This window comes from Lissotriton vulgaris, unplaced genomic scaffold (genome assembly GCF_964263255.1).
Source record: "Lissotriton vulgaris unplaced genomic scaffold, aLisVul1.2 SCAFFOLD_301, whole genome shotgun sequence".
NCBI classification, from domain to species: domain Eukaryota; kingdom Metazoa; phylum Chordata; class Amphibia; order Caudata; family Salamandridae; genus Lissotriton; species Lissotriton vulgaris.
Genome location: NW_028244321.1, coordinates 792,946 through 812,328, shown reverse-complemented (window position 1 = coordinate 812,328; position 19,383 = coordinate 792,946). Strand labels below are relative to the sequence as shown.

At 41.3% G+C, this 19,383-nt stretch overlaps 8 non-coding genes across 8 annotated transcripts; all 8 read right to left on the bottom strand.

Annotated features, from left to right (window-relative positions):
• Positions 1–280: 280 nt before the first annotated feature.
• Positions 281–352, bottom strand: TRNAH-GUG (transfer RNA histidin (anticodon GUG)). The gene has a single exon. It is a non-coding gene; the product is annotated as a tRNA-His (tRNA).
• A 4,219-nt stretch (positions 353–4,571) lies between these two features.
• TRNAS-AGA (transfer RNA serine (anticodon AGA)) lies at positions 4,572–4,653 on the bottom strand. Its single transcript has one exon. It is a non-coding gene; the product is annotated as a tRNA-Ser (tRNA).
• Positions 4,654–7,513: 2,860 nt separating this feature from the next.
• TRNAS-AGA (transfer RNA serine (anticodon AGA)) lies at positions 7,514–7,595 on the bottom strand. Its single transcript has one exon. It is a non-coding gene; the product is annotated as a tRNA-Ser (tRNA).
• A 1,504-nt stretch (positions 7,596–9,099) lies between these two features.
• On the bottom strand, positions 9,100–9,171 carry TRNAH-GUG (transfer RNA histidin (anticodon GUG)). The gene has a single exon. It is a non-coding gene; the product is annotated as a tRNA-His (tRNA).
• Positions 9,172–10,459: 1,288 nt separating this feature from the next.
• Positions 10,460–10,541, bottom strand: TRNAS-AGA (transfer RNA serine (anticodon AGA)). Its single transcript has one exon. It is a non-coding gene; the product is annotated as a tRNA-Ser (tRNA).
• A 1,499-nt stretch (positions 10,542–12,040) lies between these two features.
• On the bottom strand, positions 12,041–12,112 carry TRNAH-GUG (transfer RNA histidin (anticodon GUG)). Its single transcript has one exon. It is a non-coding gene; the product is annotated as a tRNA-His (tRNA).
• Positions 12,113–14,871: 2,759 nt separating this feature from the next.
• Positions 14,872–14,943, bottom strand: TRNAH-GUG (transfer RNA histidin (anticodon GUG)). The gene has a single exon. It is a non-coding gene; the product is annotated as a tRNA-His (tRNA).
• Positions 14,944–19,174: 4,231 nt separating this feature from the next.
• On the bottom strand, positions 19,175–19,256 carry TRNAS-AGA (transfer RNA serine (anticodon AGA)). The gene has a single exon. It is a non-coding gene; the product is annotated as a tRNA-Ser (tRNA).
• Positions 19,257–19,383: the final 127 nt, after the last annotated feature.

The following is a 19,383-nucleotide window of genomic DNA, read 5'->3' as shown; positions in this document are numbered from 1 at the left end:
ACAATACAGGTCACTCAACTGCAACTGCATTCATCTGCATTCTGATTGGCCTGGGGGAGAGCTCCGCTCACCTTACTGCAAATATGTTCAAGAACGATAATTTATGTCAGTAAGTACAGTATACCTACATCTTATAATCATGTGTGTTTAAATAATTTGTCGTTAGATCGTTTAAATATTGAAAAGGATCTGTTTTTAATAGACATTTTACAAAAACAACTGGTACATTTAGGAATTCTGTAAAGGAAAAACACAACTGCCGTGACATTGCCAACCACAATGCCGTGACTCGGATTTGAACCGAGGTTGCTGCGGCCACAACGCAGAGTACTAACCACTATACGATCACGGCGAGCTACTTGGGCTCAATAACGTACAGTGACATGAAGAAATTATAATTCGGAACACTCAGGGCTACTCCTGTGATAGGCTGAATGTGTTCATTGCTTCCTCATTCCTTATACAAAGGCTTTATCTCCTCGGTGGTTGATAGGCTGAAACCGTTTCCTGGCCGCCTGCTTGTGAACTGGCAGGAGTCAAAGATCACACATACACTGGTGGGCCTGTGATGGGACACCAATGCAGAGAAACACACCTGGCGCAGATATTCTATTCTGTTTATTAGACCTGCATCTCCCCTGTGCCTCCTCAAGCCATCTGTATGTGAAGCAAGAAAGAGTTAAGGAACAGTCCATCTACACTTTTATTGGGAGGATGCTGCCGTGAGCTCCTCCCAGCTAATCACACAAACAGCAGTAAAGCAAGATAACTACACAGTTAGGGGGGACTGCATGGTTAGGTTTTTGAGGAAATATTAAAACTGACCTCAGTGACCCATAATCAGAGCTGTGGCTAATGACTGCATGCCTAATTATGATGAAGCAAGCACCATGGCTCGTAGGGGCCCCACAACACACTTTTCTTAGCTCATTGAATTAAAGTATAAACTTCTGCCATGTGTGAGTGGTAAAGGCTTGTTAATTTTGTTGCTTTTCAAATTCACGTCTGACAACAAGACGAAGGAACATTGGGGCATCAGACGCTTTGGAAAGTAGCCACCAACCGCAGAGAAAGAGAGAAAGAGGGAAAAGACAGTATGAGGTGTGGAGAAAACAGCAGCAGGTACAAGGAGCTCAAATGAGATTAATGGCGCCTAAATAGAGCACGTAAAGGAACAGTTACACATCTAAGAAAAGGGAAAGAAAAGACTAGGAAAAAACACAGAAAGAGCTTGTAGATGAAATTTTCTTCCAGGAACAGCAGGTTAAGAGAAATGACACAGGGGGCAGTTAAGCTTGTAACACGGGGGAGAATAGAAATGAAAATGCATTTTTATGAAGTGTGTTTGCCTAATCCAGCTAGCACTTTTATTTTATTTCTCTATTTGCTTCTTTTATTGGTAAAGTAAGTTTCAAGTGCATGCACAGGTATGACCGAGAGAGCCAGGGTATAATAATTTGAAGCGTTTGCACCAGCGCTAATGAAGGACGAGAGTTATAGCAAAGATATGAAAGGGGGAGCGATAATAAATATGTGATATGGCAATAGTGACACCAAAATAAGCCACCTATTTATAAAACTGACATGGAAGAAATACTAAAGGTTAACTTCTGAAATTGTAGCCGATGTTAAAAAGATTCTCTTTGTCGTCAGGATTCGAACTTGCGCGGGGAGACCCCAATGGATTTCTAGTCCATCGCCTTAACCACTCGGCCACAACAACTGACTGTAAGGTGTATGCACATAATCTGTATGCAACTTTTCAAGGTGTCCCACAGCAAATTCCTGATATTCTGCAATGCACTTTTTAAAAATAATGTATTTTTCAGCAGGCACATTCTCTCCTAAAAACAAAAATTGCATGCGTATATCTCTAGTTTAGAATACCATAGGCTTGCATGCATACTCTCATGGGTCACTCAAGTTTTGTGGACCCTATTGCACTCTGTTTTCGTGCTGCTTTTAGTATATGGCCCATATTACAGAAGTCTACCATCTTTGAGTATTTGAGGCTCCTTTGTAAGTGCTTTATATTTTTTCCTTGAAGAGCTATATAATAAAAGGGTCCGGGAAAGGTTGCATTTATGGAAGATAAAAGAAGGCCCACTTGTCTCACCAAATGCTGTAGAGAAACCTGATGTTTTACTCATGTTATCCTCAGTTCGTTTTTGTTAGACCTTGCATTTTTAAGGTGGTCCCAACCCCACCTTATTGCTTTTCACCTTCGCATTTTGCTGTATCTTTTTGTTGGCCTTAGGACTCTGATCACTTTATCGCTACTAATCAGTGCTGAAGTGCACGTGCTTCTTCCCTAATCATGTGTATAATTGGAGTATACCTGACTGACAGATTTAATTTACTTGAAAGCCCCTTGTAAAGTGGTATACCATATACCCAGGGACTGATTGTGCCGCCCAAAGAAATAGCATTTCAAACCTGTCTCAAGCCTGCTACTGCAGTGCCTGTGCTGCAGTGTACTGCCACTTCGACTTGGCATTTAAAACTACTTGCCAAGCCTTAAACTTCAATTTTATTACATATCAGTAACCCCTAAGGTAGGCCCTAGGTAGTCCTAGGGGCATCATACTATGTAAGTAAAAGGTGAGACATGTACTGTGGTAGTTTGTATGTCCTAGTAGTATCAAACAGTCCATTACATTTTTCACTACTGTGAGGTCTGCCCCTCTCATAGGTTAGCATTGGGTATTCCCTTATACTTTTTGGGGGGTAATTCCATATCAGAGAGGAGAAGCTTTATTTATTTATTGATAAATCCTATCTACTGGTGAGGTTGGATTTAATCTTACTATTGTATAAATGCCAATTTTAGAGAGTGAGCATTTCTCTGCACTTACTGCTCTATTTGCATGAAAACCTGTCTTCAATTGACGTCTGGATTGGGCTGCCAGACAGCTACATATGTGCATTCCCTGTAGACAGCCACAAAACAGGTCACTCAACTGCAACTGCATTCATCTGCATTCTGATTGGCCTGGGGGAGAGCTCCGCTCCCCTTACCGCAAATATGTTCAAGAACGATAATTTATGTCAGTAAGTACAGTATACCTACATCTTATAATCATGTGTGTTTAAATAATTTGTCGTTAGATCGTTTAAATATTGAAAAGGATCTGTTTTTAATAGACATTTTACAAAAACAACTGGTACATTTGGGAATTCTGTAAAGGAAAAACCCAACTGCCATGACATTGCCGTGACTCGGATTCGAACCGAGGTTGCTGCGGCCACAACGCAGAGTACTAACAACTATACGATCACGGCGAGCTACTTGGGCTCAATAACATACAGTGACATGAAGAAATTATAATTCGGAACACTCAGGGCTACTCCTGTGATAGGCTGAATGTGTTCATTGCTTCCTCATTCCTTATACAAAGGCTTTATCTCATCAGTGGTTGATAGGCTGAAACCGTTTCCTGGCCGCCTGCTTGTGAACTGGCAGGAGTCAAAGATCACACATACACTGGTTGGCCTGTGATGGGACACCAATGCAGAGAAACACACCTGGTGCAGATATTCTATTCTGTTTATTAGACCTGCATCTCCCCTGTACCTCCTCAAGCCATCTGTATGTGAAGCAAGAAAGAGTTAAGGAACGGTCCATCTACACTTTTATTGGGAGGATGCTGCCGTGAGCTCCTCCCAGCTAATCACACAAACAGACAGTAAAGCAAGATAACTACACAGTTAGGGGGGACTGCATGGTTAGGTTTTTGAGAAATTATTGAAACTGACCTCAGTGACCCATAATGAGAGCTGTGGCTAATGACTGCATGCCTAATTATGATGAAGCAAGCACCATGGCTCGTAGGGGCCCCACAACACACTTTTCTTAGCTCATTGAATTAAAGTATAAACTTCTGCCATGTGTGAGTGGTAAAGGCTTGTTAATTTTGTTGCTTTTCAAATTCACGTCTGACAACAAGACGAAGGAACATTGGGGCATCAGACGCTTTGGAAAGTAGCCACCAACCGCAGAGAAAGAGAGAAAGAGGGAAAAGACAGTATGAGGTGTGGAGAAAACAGCAGCAGGTACAAGGAGCTCAAATGAGATTAATGGCGCCTAAATAGAGCACGTAAAGGAACAGTTACAAATCTAAGAAAAGGGAAAGAAAAGACTAGGAAAAAACACAGAAAGAGCTTGTAGATGAAATTATCTTCCAGGAACAGCAGGTTAAGAGAAATTACACAGGGAGCAGTTAAGCTTGTAACACGGGGGAGAATAGAAAAGAAAATGCAGTTTTATGAAGTGGGTTTGCCTAATCCAGCTAGCACTTTTATTTTATTTCTCTATTTGCTTCTTTTATTGGTAAAGTAAGTTTCAAGTGCATGCACAGGTATGACCGAGAGAGCCAGGGTATAATAATTTGAAGCGTTTGCACCAGCGCTAATGAAGGACGAGATTATAGCAAAGATATGAAAGGGGGAGCGATAATAAATATGTGATATGGCAATAGTGACACCAAAATAAGCCACCTATTTATAAAACTGACATGGAAGAAATACTAAAGGTTAACTTCTGAAATTGTAGCCGATGTTAAAAAGTTTCTCGTTGTCGACAGGATTCGAACCTGTGCGGGGAGACCCCAATGGATTTCTAGTCCATCGCCTTAACCACTCGGCCACAACAACTGACTGTAAGGCGTGTGCACATAATCTGTATGCAAGTTTTCAAGGTGTCCCACAGCAAATTCCTGATATTCTGCAATGCACTTTTTAAAAATAATGTTTTTTTCAGCAGGCACATTCTCTCCTGAAAACAAAAATTGCATGTGTATATCTCTAGTTTGGAATACCATAGGCTTGCATGCATACTCTCATGGGTCACTCAAGTTTTTTGGACCCTATTGCACTCTGTTTTCGTGCTGCTTTTAGTATATGGCCCATATTACAGAAGTCTACCATCTTTGAGTATTTGAGGCTCCTTTGTAAGTGCTTTATATTTTTTCCTTGAAGAGCTATATAATAAAGGGGTCCGGGAAAGATTGCATTTATGGAAGATAAAAGAAGGCCCACTTGTCTCACCAAATGCTGTAGAGAAACCTGATGTTTTACTCATGTTATCCTTAGTTCGTTTTTGTTAGACCTTGCATTCTTAAGGTGGTCCCAACCCCACCTTATTGCTTTTCACCTCTGCATTTTGCTGTATCTTTTTGTTGGCCTTAGGACTCTGATCACTTTATCGCTACTAATCAGTGCTGAAGTGCACGTGCTTCTTCCCTAATCATGTGTATAATTGGAGTATACCTGACTGACAGATTTAATTTACTTGAAAGCCCCTTGTAAAGTGGTATACCATATACCCAGGGACTGATTGTGCCGCCCAAAGAAATAGCATTTCAAACCTGTCTCAAGCCTGCTACTGCAGTGCCTGTGCTGCAGTGTACTGCCACTTTGACTTGGCATTTAAAACTACTTGCCAAGCCTTAAACTCCAATTTTATTACATATCAGTAACCCCTAAGGTAGGCCCTAGGTAGTCCTAGGGGCATCATGCTATGTAAGTAAAAGGTAAGACATGTACTGTGGTAGTTTGTATGTCCTAGTAGTATCAAACAGTCTATTACATTTTTCACTACTGTGAGGTCTGCCCCTCTCATAGGTTAGCATTGGGTATTCCCTTATACTTTTTGGGGGGTAATTCCATATCAGAGAGGAGAAGCTTTATTTATTTATTGATAAATCCTATCTACTGGTGAGGTTGGATTTAATCTTACTATTGTATAAATGCCATTTTTAGAGAGTGAGCATTTCTCTGCACTTACTGCTCTATTTGCATGAAAACCTGTCTTCAATTGACGTCTGGATTGGGCTGCGAGACAGCTACATTTGTGCATTCCCTGTAGACAGCCACAACACAGGTCACTCAACTGCAACTGCATTCATCTGCATTCTGATTGGCCTGGGGGAGAGCTCCGCTCCCCTTACCGCAAATATGTTCAAGAACGATAATTTATATCAGTAAGTACAGTATACCTACATCTTATAATCATGTGTGTTTAAATAATTTGTCGTTAGATCGTTTAAATATTGAAAAGGATCTGTTTTTAATAGACATTTTACAAAAACAACTGGTACATTTGGGAATTCTGTAAAGGAAAAACCCAACTGCTGTGACATTGCCAACCACAATGCCGTGACTCGGATTCGAACCGAGGTTGCTGCGGCCACAATGCAGAGTACTAACCACTATACGATCACGGCGAACTACTTGGGCTCAATAACGTACAGTGACATGAAGAAATTATCATTTGGAACACTCAGGGCTACTCCTGTGATAGGCTGAATGTGTTCATTGCTTCCTCATTCCTTATACAAAGGCTTTATCTCCTCAGTGGTTGATAGGCTGAAACCGTTTCCTGGCCGCCTGCTTGTGAACTGGCAGGAGTCAAAGATCACACATACACTGGTGGGCCTGTGATGGGACACCAATGCAGAGAAACACACCTGGCGCAGATATTCTATTCTGTTTATTAGACCTGCATCTCATCTGTACCTCCTCAAGCCATCTGTATGTGAAGCAAGAAAGAGTTAAGGAACGGTCCATCTACACTTTTATTGGGAGGATGCTGCCGTGAGCTCCTCCCAGCTAATCACACAAACAGCAGTAAAGCAAGATAACTACACAGTTAGGGGGGACCGCATGGTTAGGCTTTTGAGGAATTATTGAAACTGACCTCAGTGACCCATAATCAGAGCTGTGGCTAATGACTGCATGCCTAATTATGATGAAGCAAGCACCATGGCTCGTAGGGGCCCCACAACACACTTTTCTTAGCTCTTTGAATTAAAGTATAAACTTCTGCCATGTGTGAGTGGTAAAGGCTTGTTAATTTTGTTGCTTTTCAAATTCACGTCTGACAACAAGACGAAGGAACATTGGGGCATCAGACGCTTTGGAAAGTAGCCACCAACCGCAGAGAAAGAGAGAAAGAGGGAAAAGACAGTATGAGGTGTGGAGAAAACAGCAGCAGGTACAAGGAGCTCAAATGAGATTAATGGCGCCTAAATAGAGCACGTAAAGGAACAGTTACAAATCTAAGAAAAGGGAAAGAAAAGACTAGGAAAAAACACAGAAAGAGCTTGTAGATGAAATTCTCTTCCAGGAACAGCAGGTTAAGAGAAATTACACAGGGAGCAGTTAAGCTTGTAACACGGGGGAGAATAGAAAAGAAAATGCAGTTTTATGAAGTGTGTTTGCCTAATCCAGCTAGCACTTTTATTTTATTTCTCTATTTGCTTCTTTTATTGGTAAAGTAAGTTTCAAGTGCATGCACAGGTATGACCGAGAGAGCCAGGGTATAATAATTTGAAGCGTTTGCACCAGCGCTAATGAAGGACGAGAGTTATAGCAAAGATATGAAAGGGGGAGCGATAATAAATATGTGATATGGCAATAGTGACACCAAAATAAGCCACCTATTTATAAAACTGACATGGAAGAAATACTAAAGGTTAACTTCTGAAATTGTAGCCGATGTTAAAAAGATTCTCGTTGTCGGCAGGATTCGAACCTGCGCGGGGAGACCCCAATGGATTTCTAGTCCATCGCCTTAACCACTCGGCCACAACAACTGACTGTAAGGCATGTGCACATAATCTGTATGCAAGTTTTCAAGGTGTCCCACAGCAAATTCCTGATATTCTGCAATGCACTTTTTAAAAATAATGTTTTTTTCAGCAGGCACATTCTCTCCTGAAAACAAAAATTGCATGCGTATATCTCTAGTTTGGAATACCATAGGCTTGCATGCATACTCTCGTGGGCCACTCAAGATTTTTTGGACCCTATTGCACTCTGTTTTCGTGCTGCTTTTAGTATATGGCCCATATTACAGAAGTCTACCATCTTTGAGTATTTGAGGCTCCTTTGTAAGTGCTTTATATTTTTTCCTTGAAGAGCTATATAATAAAGGGGTCCGGGAAAGATTGCATTTATGGAAGATAAAAGAAGCCCCACTTGTCTCACCAAATGCTGTAGAGAAACCTGATGTTTTACTTATGTTATCCTTAGTTCGTTTTTGTTAGACCTTGCATTCTTAAGGTGGTCCCAACCCCACCTTATTGCTTTTCACCTCCGCATTTTGCTGTATCTTTTTGTTGGCCTTAGGACTCTGATCACTTTATCGCTACTAATCAGTGCTGAAGCGCACGTGCTTCTTCCCTAATCATGTGTATAATTGGAGTATACCTGACTGACAGATTTAATTTACTTGAAAGCCCCTTGTAAAGTGGTATACCATATACCCAGGGACTGATTGTGCCGCCCAAAGAAATAGCATTTCAAACCTGTCTCAAGCCTGCTACTGCAGTGCCTGTGCTGCAGTGTACTGCCACTTCGACTTGGCATTTAAAACTACTTGCCAAGCCTTAAACTTCAATTTTATTACATATCAGTAACCCCTAAGGTAGGCCCTAGGTAGTCCTAGGGGCATCATGCTATGTAAGTAAAAGGTAAGACATGTACTGTGGTAGTTTGTATGTCCTAGTAGTATCAAACAGTCTATTACATTTTTCACTACTGTGAGGTCTGCCCCTCTCATAGGTTAGCATTGGGTATTGCCTTATACTTTTTGGGGGGTAATTCCATATCAGAGAGGAGAAGCTTTATTTATTTATTTATTGATAAATCCTATCTACTGGTGAGGTTGGATTTAATCTTACTATTGTATAAATGCCATTTTTAGAGAGTGAGCATTTCTCTGCACTTACTGCTCTATTTGCATTGAAACCTGTCTTCAATTGACGTCTGGATTGGGCTGCGAGACAGCTACATATGTGCATTCCCTGTAGACAGCCACAAAACAGGTCACTCAACTGCAACTGCATTCATCTGCATTCTGATTTGCCTGGGGGAGAGCTCCGCTCCCCTTACCGCAAATATGTTCAAGAACGATAATTTATGTCATTAAGTACAGTATACCTACATCTTATAATCATGTGTGTTTAAAGAATTTGTCGTTAGATCGTTTAAATATTGAAAAGGATCTGTTTTTAATAGACATTTTACAAAAACATCTGGTACATTTGGGAATTCTGTAAAGGAAAAACCCAACTGCCGTGACATTGCCAACCACAATGCCGTGACTCGGATTTGAACCGAGGTTGCTGCGGCCACAACGCAGAGTACTAACCACTATACGATCACGGCGAGCTACTTGGGCTCAATAACGTACAGTGACATGAAGAAATTATAATTCGGAACACTCAGGGCTACTCCTGTGATAGGCTGAATGTGTTCATTGCTTCCTCATTCCTTATACAAAGGCTTTATCTCATCAGTGGTTGATAGGCTGAAACCGTTTCCTGGCCGCCTGCTTGTGAACTGGCAGGAGTCAAAGATCACACATACACTGGTGGGCCTGTGATGGGACACCAATGCAGAGGAACACACCTGGTGCAGATATTCTATTCTGTTTATTAGACCTGCATCTCCCCTGTACCTCCTCAAGCCATCTGTATGTGAAGCAAGAAATAGTTAAGGAACGGTCCATCTACACTTTTATTGGGAGGATGCTGCCGTGAGTTCCTCCCAGCTAATCACACAAACAGCAGTAAAGCAAGATAACTACACAGTTAGGGGGGACTGCATGGTTAGGTTTTTGAGGAATTATCGAAACTGACCTCAGTGACCCATAATGAGAGCTGTGGCTAATGACTGCATGCCTAATTATGATGAAGCAATCACCATGGCTCGTAGGGGCCCCACAACACACTTTTCTTAGCTCATTGAATTAAAGTATAAACTTCTGCCATGTGTGAGTGGTAAAGGCTTGTTAATTTTGTTGCTTTTCAAATTCACGTCTGACAACAAGACGAAGGAACATTGGGGCATCAGACGCTTTGGAAAGTAGCCACCAACCGCAGAGAAAGAGAGAAAGAGGGAAAAGACAGTATGAGGTGTGGAGAAAACAGCAGCAGGTACAAGGAGCTCAAATGAGATTAATGGCGCCTAAATAGAGCACGTAAAGGAACAGTTACAAATCTAAGAAAAGGGAAAGAAAAGACTAGGAAAAAACACAGAAAGAGCTTGTAGATGAAATTATCTTCCAGGAACAGCAGGTTAAGAGAAATTACACAGGGAGCAGTTAAGCTTGTAACACGGGGGAGAATAGAAAAGAAAATGCAGTTTTATGAAGTGTGTTTGCCTAATCCAGCTAGCACTTTTATTTTATTTCTCTATTTGCTTCTTTTATTGGTAAAGTAAGTTTCAAGTGCATGCACAGGTATGACCGAGAGAGCCAGGGTATAATAATTTGAAGCGTTTGCACCAGCGCTAATGAAGGACGAGATTATAGCAAAGATATGAAAGGGGGAGCGATAATAAATATGTGATATGGCAATAGTGACACCAAAATAAGCCACCTATTTATAAAACTGACATGGAAGAAATACTAAAGGTTAACTTCTGAAATTGTAGCCGATGTTAAAAAGATTCTCGTTGTCGACAGGATTCGAACCTGTGCGGGAAGACCCCAATGGATTTCTAGTCCATCGCCTTAACCACTCGGCCACAACAACTGACTGTAAGGCGTGTGCACATAATCTGTATGCAAGTTTTTAAGGTGTCCCACAGCAAATTCCTGATATTCTGCAATGCACTTTTTAAAAATAATGTTTTTTTCAGCAGGCACATTCTCTCCTGAAAACAAAAATTGCATGTGTATATCTCTAGTTTAGAATACCATAGGCTTGCATGCATACTCTCATGGGTCACTCAAGTTTTTTGGACCCTATTGCACTCTGTTTTCGTGCTGCTTTTAGTATATGGCCCATATTACAGAAGTCTACCGTCTTTGAGTATTTGAGGCTCCTTTGTAAGTGCTTTATATTTTTTCCTTGAAGAGCTATATAATAAAGGGGTCCGGGAAAGATTGCATTTATGGAAGATAAAAGAAGGCCCACTTGTCTCACCAAATGCTGTAGAGAAACCTGATGTTTTACTCATGTTATCCTTAGTTCGTTTTTGTTAGACCTTGCATTCTTAAGGTGGTCCCAACCCCACCTTATTGCTTTTCACCTCCGCATTTTGCTGTATCTTTTTGTTGGCCTTAGGACTCTGATCACTTTATCGCTATTAATCAGTGCTGAAGGGCACGTGCTTCTTCCCTAATCATGTGTATAATTGGAGTATACCTGACTGACAGATTTAATTTACTTGAAAGCCCCTTGTAAAGTGGTATACCATATACCCAGGGACTGATTGTGCCGCCCAAAGAAATAGCATTTCAAACCTGTCTCAAGCCTGCTACTGCAGTGCCTGTGCTGCAGTGTACTGCCACTTCGACTTGGCATTTAAAACTACTTGCCAAGCCTTAAACTCCAATTTTATTACATATCAGTAACCCCTAAGGTAGGCCCTAAGTAGTCCTAGGGGCATCATGCTATGCAAGTAAAAGGTAAGACATGCACTGTGGTAGTTTGTATGTCCTAGTAGTATCAAACAGTCTATTACATTTTTCACTACTGTGAGGTCTGCCCCTCTCATAGGTTAGCATTGGGTATTCCCTTATACTTTTTGGGGGGTAATTCCATATCAGAGAGGAGAAGCTTTATTTATTTATTGATAAATCCTATCTACTGGTGAGGTTGGATTTAATCTTACTATTGTATAAATGCCATTTTTAGAGAGTGAGCATTTCTCTGCACTTACTGCTCAATTTGCATGAAAACCTGTCTTCAATTGACGTCTGGATTGGGCTGCGATACAGCTACATATGTGCATTCCCTGTAGACAGCCACAACACAGGTCACTGAACTGCAACTGCATTCATCTGCATTCTGATTGGCCTGGGGGAGAGCTCCGCTCCCCTTACCGCAAATATGTTCAAGAACGATAATTTATGTCAGTAAGTACAGTATACCTACATCTTATAATCATGTGTGTTTAAATAATTTGTCGTTAGATCGTTTAAATATTGAAAAGGATCTGTTTTTAATAGACATTTTACAAAAACAACTGGTACATTTGGGAATTCTGTAAAGGAAAATCCCAACTGTCGTGACATTGCCAACCACAATGCCGTGACTCGGATTCGAACCGAGGTTGCTGCGGCCACAACGCAGAGTACTAACCACTATACGATCACGGCGAGCTACTTGGGCTCAATAACGTACAGTGACATGAAGAAATTATAATTCGGAACACTCAGGGCTACTCCTGTGATAGGCTGAATGTGTTCATTGCTTCCTCATTCCTTATACAAAGGCTTTATCTCCTCAGTGGTTGATAGGCTGAAACCGTTTCCTGGCCGCCTGCTTGTGAACTGGCAGGAGTCAAAGATCACACATACACTGGTGGGCCTGTGATGGGACACCAATGCAGAGAAACACACCTGGCGCAGATATTCTATTCTGTTTATTAGACCTGCATCTCCCCTGTACCTCCTCAAGCCATCTGTATGTGAAGCAAGAAAGAGTTAAGGAACGGTCCATCTACACTTTTATTGGGAGGATGCTGCCGTGAGCTCCTCCCAGCTAATCACACAAACAGCAGTAAAGCAAGATAACTACACAGTTAGGGGGGACTACATGGTTAGGTTTTTGAGGAATTATTGAAACTGACCTCAGTGACCCATAATCGGAGCTGTGGCTAATGACTGCATGCCTAATTATGATGAAGCAAGCACCATGGCTCGTAGGGGCCCCACAACACACTTTTCTTAGCTCATTGAATTAAAGTATAAACTTCTGCCATGTGTGAGTGGTAAAGGCTTGTTAATTTTGTTGCTTTTCAAATTCACGTCTGACAACAAGACGAAGGAACATTGGGGCATCAGACGCTTTGGAAAGTAGCCACCAACCGCAGAGAAAGAGAGAAAGAGGGAAAAGACAGTATGAGGTGTGGAGAAAACAGCAGCAGGTACAAGGAGCTCAAATGAGATTAATGGCGCCTAAATAGAGCACGTAAAGGAACAGTTACAAATCTAAGAAAAGGAAAAGAAAAGACTAGGAAAAAACACAGAAAGAGCTTGTAGATGAAATTCTCTTCCAGGAACAGCAGGTTAAGAGAAATTACACAGGGAGCAGTTAAGCTTGTAACACGGGGGAGAATAGAAAAGAAAATGCAGTTTTATGAAGTGTGTTTGCCTAATCCAGCTAGCACTTTTATTTTATTTCTCTATTTGCTACTTTTATTGGTAAAGTAAGTTTCAAGTGCATGCACAGGTATGACCGAGAGAGCCAGGGTATAATAATTTGAAGCGTTTGCACCAGCGCTAATGAAGGACGAGAGTTATAGCAAAGATATGAAAGGGGGAGCGATAATAAATATGTGATATGGCAATAGTGACACCAAAATAAGCCACCTATTTATAAAACTGACATGGAAGAAATACTAAAGGTTAACTTCTGAAATTGTAGGCGATGTTAAAAAGATTCTCATTGTCGGCAGGATTCAAACCTGCACGGGGAGACCCCAATGGATTTCTAGTCCATCGCCTTACCCACTCGACCACAACAACTGACTGTAAGTCTTGTGCACATAATCTGTATGCAAGTTTGCAAGGTGTCCCACAGCAAATTCCTGATATTCTGCAATGCACTTTTTAAAAATAATGTTTTTTTCAGCAGGCACATTCTCTCCTAAAAACAAAAATTGCATGCGTATATCTCTAGTTTGGAATACCATAGGCTTGCATGCATACTCTCATGGGTCACTCAAGTTTTTTGGACCCTATTGCACTCTGTTTTCGTGCTGCTTTTAGTATATGGCCCATATTACAGAAGTCTACCATCTTTGAGTATTTGAGGCTCCTTTGTAAGTGCTTTGTATTTGTATGTTTTCCTTAGTTCGTTTTTGTTAGACCTTGCATTCTTAAGGTGGTCCCAAAACTACCTTATTGCTTTTCACCTCCGCATTTTGCTGTATCTTTTTGTTGGCCTTAGGACTCTGATCACTTTATCGCTACTAATCAGTGCTGAAGTGCACGTGCTTCTTCCCTAATCATGTGTATAATTGGAGTATACCTGACTGACAGATTTAATTTACTTGAAAGCCCCTTGTAAAGTGGTATACCATATACCCAGGGACTGATTGTGCCGCCCAAAGAAATAGCATTTCAAACCTGTCTCAAGCCTGCTACTGCAGTGCCTGTACTGCAGTGTACTGCCACTTCGACTTGGCATTTAAAACTACTTGCCAAGCCTTAAACTCCAATTTTATTACATATCAGTAACCCCTAAAGTAGGCCCTAAGTAGTCCTAGGGGCATCATGCTATGTAAGTAAAAGGTAAGACATGTACTGTGGTAGGTTGTATGTCCTAGTAGTATCAAACAGTCTATTACATTTTTCACTACTGTGAGGTCTGCCCCTCTCATAGTTTAGCATTGGGTATTCCCTTATACTTTTTGGGGGGTAATTCCATATCAGAGAGGAGAAGCTTTATTTATTTACTGATAAATCCTATCTACTGGTGAGGTTGGATTTAATCTTACTATTGTATAAATGCCATTTTTAGAGAGTGAGCATTTCTCTGAACTTACTGCTCTATTTGCATGAAACCCTGTCTTCAATTGACGTCTGGATTGGGCTGCGAGACAGCTACATATGTGCATTCCCTGTAGACAGCCTCAACACAGGTCACTCAACTGCAACTGCATTCATCTGCATTCTGATTGGCCTGGGGGAGAGCTCCGCTCCCCTTACCGCAAATATGTTCAAGAACGATAATTTATGTCAGTAAGTACAGTATACCTACATCTTATAATCATGTGTGTTTAAATAATTTGTCGTTAGATCGTTTAAAGATTGAAATGGATCTGTTTTAATAGACATTTTACAAAAACAACTGGTACATTTGGGAATTCTGTAAAGGAAAAACCCAACTGCCGTGACAATGCCAACCACAATGCCGTGACTCGGATTCGAACCGAGGTTGCTGCAGCCACAACGCAGAGTACTAACCACTATACGATCACGGCAAGCTACTTGGGCTCAATAACGTACAGTGACATGAAGAAATTATAATTCGGAACACTCAGGGCTACTCCTGTGATAGGCTGAATGTGTTCATTGCTTCCTCATTCCTTATACAAAGGCTTTATCTCCTCAGTGGTTGATAGGCTGAAACCGTTTCCGGGCCGCCTGCTTGTGAACTGGCAGGAGTCAAAGATCACACATACACTGGTGGGCCTGTGATGGGACACCAATGCAGAGAAACACACCTGGCGCAGATATTCTATTCTGTTTATTAGACCTGCATCTCCCCTGTACCTCCTCAAGCCATCTGTATGTGAAGCAAGAAAGAGTTAAGGAACGGTCCATCTACACTTTCATTGGGAGGATGCTGCCGTGAGCTCCTCCCAGCTAATCACACAAACAGCAGTAAAGCAAGATAACTACACAGTTAGGGGGGACTGCATGGTTAGGTTTTTGAGGAATTATTGAAACTGACCTCAGTGACCCATAATCAGAGCTGTGGCTAATGACTGAATGCCTAATTATGATGAAGCAAGCACCATGGCTCGTAGGGGCCCCACAACACACTTTTCTTAGCTCATTGAATTAAAGTATAAACTTCTGCCATGTGTGAGTGGTAAAGGCTTGTTAATTTTGTTGCTTTTCAAATTCACGTCTGACAACAAGACGAAGGAACATTGGGGCATCAGACGCTTTGGAAAGTAGCCACCAACCGCAGAGAAAGAGAGAAAGAGGGAAAAGACAGTATGAGGTGTGGAGAAAACAGCAGCAGGTACAAGGAGCTCAAATGAGATTAATGGCGCCTAAATAGAGCATGTAAAGGAACAGTTACAAATCTAAGAAAAGGGAAAGAAAAGACTAGGAAAAAACACAGAAAGAGCTTGTAGATGAAATTCTCTTCCAGGAACAGCAGGTTAAGAGAAATTACACAGGGAGCAGTTAAGCTTGTAACACGGGGGAGAATAGAAAAGAAAATGCAGTTTTATGAAGTGTGTTTGCCTAATCCAGCTAGCACTTTTATTTTATTTCTCTATTTGCTTCTTTTATTGGTAAAGTAAGTTTCAAGTGCATGCACAGGTATGACCGAGAGAGCCAGGGTATAATAATTTGAAGCGTTTGCACCAGCGCTAAAGAAGGACGAGAGTTATAGTAAAGATATGAAAGGGGGAGCGATAATAAATATGTGATATGGCAATAGTGACACCAAAATAAGCCACCTATTTATAAAACTGACATGGAAGAAATACTAAAGGTTAACTTCTGATATTGTAGCCGATGTTAAAAAGATTTGCGTTGTCCGCAGGAGTCGAACCTGAGCAGGGAGACCCCAATGGATTTCTAGTCCATCGCCTTAACCACTCGGCCACAACAACTGACTGTAAGGCGTGTGCACATAATCTGTATGCAAGTTTTCACGGTGTCCCACAGCAAATTCCTGATATTCTGCAATGCACTTTTTAAAAATAATGTTTTTTTCAGCAGGCACATTCTCTCCTAAAAACAAAAATTGCATTGGTATATCTCTAGTTTGGAATACCATAGGCTTGCATGCATACTCTCATGGGTCACTCAAGTTTTTTGGACCCTATTGCACTCTGTTTTCGTGCTGCTTTTAGTATATGGCCCATATTACAGAAGTCAACCATCTTTGAGTATTTGAGGCTCCTTTGTAAGTGCTTTATATTTTTTCCTTGAAGAGCTATATAATAAAGGGGTCCGGGAGAGATTGCATTTATGGAAGATAAAAGAAGGCCCACTTGTCTCACCAAATGCTGTAGAGAAACCTGATGTTTTACTCATGTTATCCTTAGTTCGTTTTTGTTAGACCTTGCATTCTTAAGGTGGTCCCAACCCCACCTTATTGCTTTTCACCTCCGCATTTTGCTGTATCTTTTTGTTGGCCTTAGGACTCTGATCACTTTATCGCTACTAATCAGTGCTGAAGTGCACGTGCTTCTTCCCTAATCATGTGTATAATTGGAGTATACCTGACTGACAGATTTAATTTACTTGAAAGCCCCTTGTAAAGTGGTATACCATATACCCAGGGGCTGATTGTGCCGCCCAAAGAAATAGCATTTCAAACCTGTCTCAAGCCTGCTACTGCAGTGCCTGTGCTGCAGTGTACTGCCACTTCGACTTGACATTTAAAACTACTTGCCAAGCCTTAAACTCCAATTTTATTACATATCAGTAACCCCTAAGGTAGGCCCTAGGTAGTCCTAGGGGCATCATGCTATGTAAGTAAAAGGTAAGACATGTACTGTGGTAGTTTGTATGTCCTAGTAGTATCAAACAGTCTATTACATTTTTCACTACTGTGAGGTCTGCCCCTCTCATAGGTTAGCATTGTGTATTCCCTTATACTTTTTGGGGGGTAATTCCATATCAGAGAGGAGAAGCGTTATTTATTTATTGATAAATCCTATCTACTGGTGAGGTTGGATTTAATCTTACTATTGTATAAATGCCATTTTTAGAGAGTGAGCATTTCTCTGCACTTACTGCTCTATTTGCATGAAAACCTGTCTTCAATTGACGTCTTGATTGGGCTGCGAGACAGCTACATATGTGCATTCCCAGTAGACAGCCACAACACAGGTCACTCAACTGCAACTGCATTCATCTGCATTCTGATTGGCCTGGGGGAGAGCTCCGCTCCCCTTACCGCAAATATGTTCAAGAACGATAATTTATGTCAGTAAGTACAGTATACCTACATCTTATAATCATGTGTGTTTAAATAATTTGTCGTTAGATCGTTTAAATATTGAAAAGGATCTGTTTTTAATAGACATTTTACAAAAACAACTGGTACATTTGGGAATTCTGTAAAGGAAAAACCCAACTGCCGTGACATTGCCAACCACAATGCCGTGACTCGGATTCAAACCGAGGTTGCTGCGGCCACAACGCAGAGTACTAACCACTAAACGATCACGGCGAGCTACTTGGGCTCAATAACGTACAGTGACATGAAGAAATTATAATTCAGAACACTCAGGGCTACTCCTGTGATAGGCTGAATGTGTTCATTGCTTCCTCATTCCTTATACAAAGGCTTTATCTCCTCAGTGGTTGATAGGCTGAAATCGTTTTCTGGCCGCCTGCTTGTGAACTGGCAGGAGTCAAAGATCACACATACACTGGTGGGCCTGTGATGGGACACCAATGCAGAGAAACACACCTGGTGCAGATATTCTATTCTGTTTATTAGACCTGCATCTCCCCTGTACCTCCTCAAGCCATCTGTATGTGAAGCAAGAAAGAGTTAAGGAACGGTCCATCTACACTTTTATTGGGAGGATGCTGCCGTGAGCTCCACTCAGCTAATCACACAAACAGCAGTAAAGCAAGATAACTACACAGTTAGGGGGGACTGCATGGTTAGGTTTTTGAGGAATTATTGAAACTGACCTCAGTGACCCATAATCAGAGCTGTGGCTAATGACTGCATGCCTAATTATGATGAAGCAAGCACCATGGCTCGTAGGGGCCCCACAACACACTTTTCTTTGCTCATTGAATTAAAGTATAAACTTCTGCCATGTGTGAGTGGTAAAGGCTTGTTAATTTTGTTGCTTTTCAAATTCACGTCTGACAACAAGACGAAGGAACATTGGGGCATCAGACGCTTTGGAAAGTAGCCACCAACCGCAGAGAAAGAGAGAAAGAGGGAAAAGACTGTATGAGGTGTGGAGAAAACAGCAGCAGGTACAAGGAGCTCAAATGAGATTAATGGCGCCTAAATAGAGCACGTAAAGGAACAGTTACAAATCTAAGAAAAGGGAAAGAAAAGACTAGGAAAAAACACAGAAAGAGCTTGTAGATTAAATTCTCTTCCAGGAACAGCAGGTTAAGAGAAATTACACAGGGAGCAGTTAAGCTTGTAACACGGGGGAGAATAGAAAAGAAAATGCAGTTTTATGAAGTGTGTTTGCCTAATCCAGCTAGCACTTTTATTTTATTTCTCTATTTGCTTCTTTTATTGGTAAAGTAAGTTTCAAGTGCATGCACAGGTATGACCGAGAGAGCCAGGGTATAATAATTCGAAGCGTTTGCACCAGCGCTAATGAAGGACGAGAGTTATAGCAAAGATATGAAAGGGGGAGCGATAATAAATATGTGATATGGCAATAGTGACACCAAAATAAGCCACCTATTTGTAAAACTGACATGGAAGAAATGCTAAAGGTTAACTTCTGAAATTGTAGCCGATGTTAAAAAGGTTCTCGTTGTCGGCAGGATTCGAACCTGCGCGGGGAGACCCCAATGGATTTCTAGTCCATCGCCTTAACCACTCGGCCACAACAACTGATTATAAGGCGTGTGTACATAATCTGTATGCAAGTTTTCAAGGTGTCCCACAGCAAATTCCTGATATTCTGCAATGCACTTTTTAAAAATAATGTTTTTTTCAGCAGGCACATTCTCTCCTAAAA